We start from the raw sequence: 6,471 nt of genomic DNA, 5'->3' as shown, positions 1-6,471 counted from the left end.
CAATATTAAAATTTTAGAGGCATGTTTTTTTTATTTTGAAATGTAACTGTCTGGTTGAGATATATCATAGTTATGATGAGGGTTTTTATGATCTATATGGGTCACAAAGTGTTATAGTGGATTTAAATAAGCATGCAGGAAAGAGTGAATGGTTTGAACAGGGAAGGAATAAAACATGGTAGGCGTGTTGATCCGTCACCACCATGAAATGATATCTCTTTTTGGTTGTTGTTGTTTTGTTAAACGTATTAGAAAGACCGCTTTAATATAAACCTGTGACTTGCCTTGCACCTGCACTACTGTTAGAGCTGCTGTTATGGAAAATGAATCAACACTTTCTGACCAAACAGAATTCAACAATGTCGTGGTACAAGCTGAAATAAAAGATATGTAAAAAAAAAAAAAAGAGAGACAATATGGGATTATGATACTAATTTAATATCATAAAATATAGTATTTATCTGTATTTAACATCATAGATGTTCTTATTCTTACTACTCTTATTAGTAGTAGTAGTAGTAGTAGTAGTAGCAGTATTATTGCTTTTATTACTTTTTATACACTGGTTGTCCACATAGTATGTGACGCTCTTCTAATTCCATCAAGAACATCTGGGAGGGAAAAAAAGAAATACAATTTTTAAGCACATCCATCATACTGTATGACAAATCACCTGGTGGAGATGAAGATTATGATAGAAGATATGAATCCTCATAGGAGGAGTGTTATTTGCCTCTCTCCAAATCTGACAGCAAAAACATTGCCTGGTAACCATGGTGGCATCTGTAGTGTAAGCTAAATAACACAGCGTGTGTGTTAACAGCCCAGCATGGGTCAGGTTCCTGTCGTTCTATTGGTGATGGACACAAGTGTGTTTCTGACAGGAGAGATAAGAAGTGGCCTGAAGCCAGACAGCTGCCATGTTGCAGGTCCAGACATGGTGGAGGTACCAGCTCTCATGGGATCTTTATCACTTTTGTCAGTATAAATTACAATTTAACTGCATACCCTTTATAATTACATAAATGTGCCATGAACAAATAAATGTGTTAGTGTACATGCTAACTACTTTGTTCAATGTGTGCATGTTAACGGTGTAATAATAATAATAATAATAATAATAATAATAATAATTTTATTTATTTATTTATTTATTTATTTATTTATTTATTTATTTATTTACTGTAGCAAGTATGTGTTTTCATACTTAAATGTAGCCAGAAGTACTTTAGAAAAAGGGTAAAATGTTAGAAATTAATTAAATGAAAGGAAATATTATTTCAAAGTGAGTTTAATACTGATTTGTGATCATAAAAATGAGGGTTTGCAAGTGAGAAAGACAGTCGATAAGTCTATAAAGATGAAACAAACTATTAATAACCTTTCAAATATTTCAGATTTTATATATTCACCTGTGTACCTACTTTTTATATCCATTACATGACTTCTGCAGGTCAAGAACAATCTGCCTTTTCTTTGTTAAAAGTTCTTTTGTTTTCTCATGATGATGGTTAATAAACATGCTATGAATGTATTCATACAGTAGGTCATTATACATACAGCAATATGTATAATGACTTATGAACACATTCATAACATGTTATAATGCATTCATAAGGAATTATACACACTGTTATAATTATTTAATAAAAGACATTACAGTATGTAGCACTGAGTATATTGTATTAATAATTTTTAATTAATGTTTAAAAGAAAATACTATTTTAAAAGAGTTGTGAGAATTATTTGTTGTAAGTAGTTCCTCTTCTTAGTTAAACATGAATTGTTGTGCTTAATGCTTTTTTAATACAATAACTTTTCCTTATTTTAGGAAGTGTGCCAATAATTCTGAAAGGTCTTGTACATGTAATTTCTAAATACATTTAAAATATCCCTCAGCCAGTTCAGGGAAGTTTGAGTCGTGCCATGTGGGAGCTCCTCTCCATTTTATTCTCTGGCATGTTTAACAAATGAGCAGAGTTATGAGGTTTATGAGTTAAGCGTAACTCCGAGCCCCTGCGGCTCCTCAGCGTAACAGCTCCGGGAAATAAAACTGTTGAAGCCGCTTTTCATGTATGTTCTCACCTTCACTTACGCTGAACTGCTGAACTTCCAGAGATTGAGAGATTCAGTTTGCCAGAGGGGAATGTGCCTTCTGTGGAATTTATGGAGAATCTTTACCATGTCACTTTTCCAAAAACATTTTAGCTGGAAGAGATGAAAAAGAGGCAAAAGATGACAGGTGGAGCAAAATACGGCTGTGTTTGGGTCCTGACCTCATCCGTGGTGGAATGAGCTTTCAGCTTTACTATGAAGAGTCAATTCTCATTCATCTGTCATTCATCTGTCAGCCCTGTTACATAAACCATTAGATATGAACTTTATTTTATAAACTACTTGTAAATTGTAAATGAAGTTGAATTGCATTTGAATGTCTGCTGAATGAATAAACATGAGAGAGCCACAACTAAATACATTTCATTTATACAGGTCGCAAAATATTTATTGTGACACAAAGTTTAATTCAACAAAAAAAAAATCTGACATTTCTTTGGTGCATAAGTATTCACCCCCTGTACTTGCCACCATTTGAACCACTCCAGTATAGTTCTGTCAGTATGTTTAAGGTTCTTGTCCTGTTGGAAGGTGAATCTCCACACCAAGTGTCAAGTCTCTTGTAGACTGGAATAGGTTTTCTAGAATTCTAATATTGTAATATTGCCTTGTATTTTCCTTCATCCTTTTAGTCCCCAACCCTGACCACCTTCCCAGTCCCTGCTGATGAAAAGCATCTCCACGACACGATGCGACCACCACCATGCTTCACTGTGGTTATGGCGTACTCAGGTTGATGGGCAGTGTTGGATTAGTGCTTTGTTTCAAGGCTAAGAGGTTATTTTGGTTTTTATCAGACCACAGAACCTTTTCCTACATGCTTGCTGAGTCTCCAACATGCTTTTCATTGTTGTTGTTGTTTTTTTTCTGTTCTTACTACAAATCCTGCCATTGTGGAGAGTCCAGGCTGTTGTTGTGATCATGTGAACAGCTTCTGCTATCTGAATTGTAGATCTCTCCTTCAGAGTTACCCTTGGCCTCTTGGTTTTTTCTCTGAAAAATGTCCGGCCTCCTCTAGGCAGAGTTGTGGTTCCATTTCAACATTATGAGCTATTTTGTGAAGATTCATGACATATAATCCCAATTAAGCATTTATTGTTGAATGTTATCCTCTATATTTTAGCAATGTTTTACACAAAAAAGTAATCAAAAACAGTCTGTAAAGATAAAATATACATTTTATAATTTTTTTCTACATAACCAAATTATTTAGATAAAATTATTAAAGAAACCTGAGCAAATATACATACAGCTCAAGTCCAGGACGTAAATATGGCTGTATCAGTGGAGTAAATTCTCAAGCAGAGTTTTACCCTCTAGCGAGGGAACGTTTACAAGTTTAGTTCCTAAAGTGACGTTTTAACGAGGTGACATTTTTAGTGTTCATGAGTGTGATATACTGAGGTAAAGTGTAATGTTATAAAAGCATCACTCACTCACACAGCGATGTAATCTCAGTCATTTGACATTTTTAACATTATTATTTTACATTGTTTTATTTCAGTGTTGAATTCTCAATTCTGATTGGTCAGAAGATGTTGAATTTTCTATAACGGCAGCTCTGAAAATAGTTCCCTCTCTAAGGCAAGCCTCAGGTTTATATTAATGCATTTGTTCTAATACATTATTGTTTCTATAGTAACAACTAACATGGGGACCTGTATGGTGGAAGCTCACAGTCTACAGCTAATAATAAAAAGGGTTCTAATTTATTTAACAAAGAATAATGTATAAACTTTGATACGGTGAAATTTTCAGTAAGGAGATGGAAGGAGTCTCCAGTGTCAGTGCTTCGTAACAATCTGAGGTAAAGCTGTACAGAGGATAGAGGACTTTATGCTTTCTTGTTTCTCAGTGACATGACAAGCTGACAGGCTGGTGAGGGAACACAACATTCTACAACATTAAACGTAACTATAAATGGATAAATCTATGGCGTTCTCTTCTTTAATAAAAAAAAATATATGTAATTTCTGGAGAATCGTTGTGGTATAAGAGGAATCAAATACTTCAGAACATGTTGTTAGAAGAAAAATACTCTTCATGGCTGTAAAAGTAACTCTGCTTTGTATCGGGTCGCATCACTCCACCCTGTCGTTGATTATTTTCCTGTAACAGCATGCTCCCTGGTGTTTTATTCCTTACATAATTGGAATTTCTGAATAATAATAGTAGCCTTTAGTACTTTATCAATATAATGTAGAAGTACTGTTTTTTTCATCTCATTAAAAATCGTTGACCAACTTTTTTATTTTTTTTTAATAATTGTTCCAAGCGACATAAACACTCTAAAACATAAGGTACGTTTCACTCTTTTATAGCTCAGAATAAATGTTCACTGGTATGCGAGGCGTATTTTATTTGTTATATACTTGGTCTTTTTTATCAGCGTTCTGAGATGGTTAACCACAGCCAGATTTAGTGTCTACTCTGACCTCAGAAATTCTTGCACATTAACCTGAAGTGTGTATCCTGTAATTTGGTGATAATCACAACATGTTCGAACTGTTCATGTCCTCTGATTGATGATTCAGTAACTGTCCCACAGCCCTCCCGTCATCCAGTATGGCTCATTCAACTGAAATTGCTAAACAAAAACAAACGTGTCAGGAAAGGTTCTTTAGAGTTATATCATAGAAGAACCATACATGGTTTCCTGAGGAACCTTTTGATTAGTGGATCTTTTTTACTAATACTGTATGACATTGGATGGTTGTGAGAAGGAGTCCGGACACACACACATGCTATCTAGTGTTGGGCACAGAATCACACACACACACACACACACACACACACGTTTGTTTTACTACTCTTGTGTGGACCTTCCCTTGATGTGATTATTAATAAGATAATTAATGCTAAATCTAACCCTAACCTTAAACTCACTAAAAAGAAGCAGCCAAATGTCCCCACAAAGACAAAACTGTCAGATATTCCTATCCTTGTGGGGACATTTGGTCCCCACCAAGATATTAAAAACAGCAGTCACACACACACACACACGTGGTACAGAGTACACAGTATACACTCTTTCAGTACTCACTTTTTTTTTTTACTAATTAATTCATCTTCAATTACCAGACCATTTTTTAATTTCTTAAATAAACATTTGATTGATGGATTCATAGCATCAACTCTTTACGTTAATGCTAGGAAGAACTAAAACTGCTTTTCCCTACCATAAATATCAGCATTTTATAGAAGTATGTTTGCAGTGTTTAATGTGGCAACAAGAAGAAATAGTTAAAGAATCATGGAGCAAAAAAAAAATAAAAAATAAAAAAAAAATGACAGAATCAAACATGGTTTCTCTAGTGGCATTAGTGTTAAATGAACTCTGAACAAAATTTTCTGCAACCTTTATTTTCAAGCATGTGTGTGAAAGGCATTTAATGTCACACACAGGAGAATGAAAATGCATGGAGATAATTTCAAAAAACAGAAAAAGTCACTGGCGTTCCATCCAAGGTGTGTTCCCACCTCATGCCCAGCATTCCCGGGATAAGCTCCGGATCCACCACAACCCTGAGCAGGACGAATGAATGAATAAAGAACATAGAATTGATAAAAGTGACGCAATCTTGTAGAAATCTGTTCCTTGCTTTTAAATTACTCAGGCTCTAAGAAATAAAAATAAGTGAAAGATCATGGACGAGTCAGTGCTACAGGAAAGTGAAGCTCAGGTATGCTGTGAAACTCCATGTTTATTTACTTGAGAGACTTTATTTAGTCTCTGATTATGAGTCAAACTCGAAGAATTGTTTGTACTTCGGGATAAAATGGTGGCTTTTGGTTCATTATTCTGCCTCGGACATGTTTTACGTGTGTCGCCATCTACAGGCAGCATTATGGTAGCATTATAATTTTTAATACATTATATGTTAAGCATTATGATGTTCAGAAAAAGTAAATACTGAATATCAAAGAAGCAGGGTGATCTACCATTTTCCTTGCAATCAGTCTAGACCTAATGGAAATAAAGTCATGCATTTATCCACTATATCAGACAGAGAAATGAAGTCATGTTAATTTTGTGTTATGTTAATGATGTATTGAATGTTTTCAACCTTGTTGTTGTCTGTTCCTTATTATATGACATCAGACAGCAAACTCTAAGGATACACAATCAACTGGAGCAAAAGTGAATTATTAATAGAACTAGCAATAAAATTATGATAGAGAGACGCACATATTGATTTAGTCACTGTGATGTTTGTCCGGTGCATGCCATTTTGAATCAAGGTCATACTGTCAATCAAGCAGTGCACTGATTTGATTCAGTGAATCTTTCATTTGATTCAGTGAATCTTTACAACACTAAAAATCACTGTACACAATCACTGTACACAAGCAATT

Source organism: Pangasianodon hypophthalmus, chromosome 29, assembly GCF_027358585.1.
Source record: "Pangasianodon hypophthalmus isolate fPanHyp1 chromosome 29, fPanHyp1.pri, whole genome shotgun sequence".
Classification (NCBI taxonomy): Eukaryota; Metazoa; Chordata; class Actinopteri; order Siluriformes; family Pangasiidae; genus Pangasianodon; species Pangasianodon hypophthalmus.
This window is presented reverse-complemented; position numbering follows the sequence as displayed.